This window comes from Cariama cristata, unplaced genomic scaffold (genome assembly GCF_000690535.1).
Source record: "Cariama cristata isolate BGI_N322 unplaced genomic scaffold, ASM69053v1 scaffold18950, whole genome shotgun sequence".
NCBI lineage: Eukaryota > Metazoa > Chordata > Aves > Cariamiformes > Cariamidae > Cariama > Cariama cristata.
Window position 1 is genome coordinate 12,010 of NW_009593162.1, and position 200 is coordinate 12,209.

A 200-nucleotide genomic window follows, 5' to 3' on the forward strand; every position below is an offset into this window, starting at 1 on the left:
GGTGTCTCCAATGAGCTTCTGAACATCATGCAGTGCTCTAACATGGTTGTGTAACTGCAGTTTTTGAGGGCGTATAAGAGATCCTGCTACCTGCAACCCCAGGTATTTCCATGGGGCTGTCCTCTGGATTTTCTCTGGGGCTATCCCTAGACCACAAGGATGGAAGGCTTCCTCTAGGGTATGTACAAGCTCATCCTTGT